Source organism: Grammomys surdaster, unplaced genomic scaffold (genome assembly GCF_004785775.1).
Source record: "Grammomys surdaster isolate TR1022 unplaced genomic scaffold, NIH_TR_1.0 117130, whole genome shotgun sequence".
Taxonomy (NCBI): Eukaryota; Metazoa; Chordata; class Mammalia; order Rodentia; family Muridae; genus Grammomys; species Grammomys surdaster.
In genome coordinates, this window is record NW_021614071.1 from 1,346 (window position 1) to 1,929 (window position 584).

The following is a 584-nucleotide window of genomic DNA, read 5'->3' on the forward strand; positions in this document are numbered from 1 at the left end:
TGAGTCTTTAGCAAAGAATAGCAAAGTGGTGCAAACCAAACCAAAGCTCAGTGCTCGTCTCCCACTGGCTGTGGGGTCATGTTTATACTCCTTCACCAAGAGTCCTTTCACGTGTCTGCTATATCCAAAGATCCTTTCACCTGTGTCTGCTTCAGGAAAACAGTCTTTCCTGTGTTTGCTTTAGCAACACATCCTTTCACCTGTGTGCCCCAGCAAAACATCGACATAACTGACTTTCCACAGAGCTAGACGTTTCCACTTTACTCATACTCTGTATTCTGGCTCCATGGATTCAACTTACATATCCGTGGCATTGAAATGGGAGCGCAGGCAACCATATCTAGCATAGAAACATCTACTTCTGGAAGTATTCTGACCACATGAATGCAAGGATGAATTTTTCCTTACCCGCCAACCCTCACAAACTCCGTTTATTTTTATTTCCTTTTACTCCATAGCCCAGGGTGGTCTTGAACTCTAGATGCTCCCACGTCCTTCTCCTGAATGCTGGCATTATAGGTATATACCAGGGCCCCAAGTTCCTATTCTTGAATGCAACTCGAGTGCCAGGCACAGGGCACTCC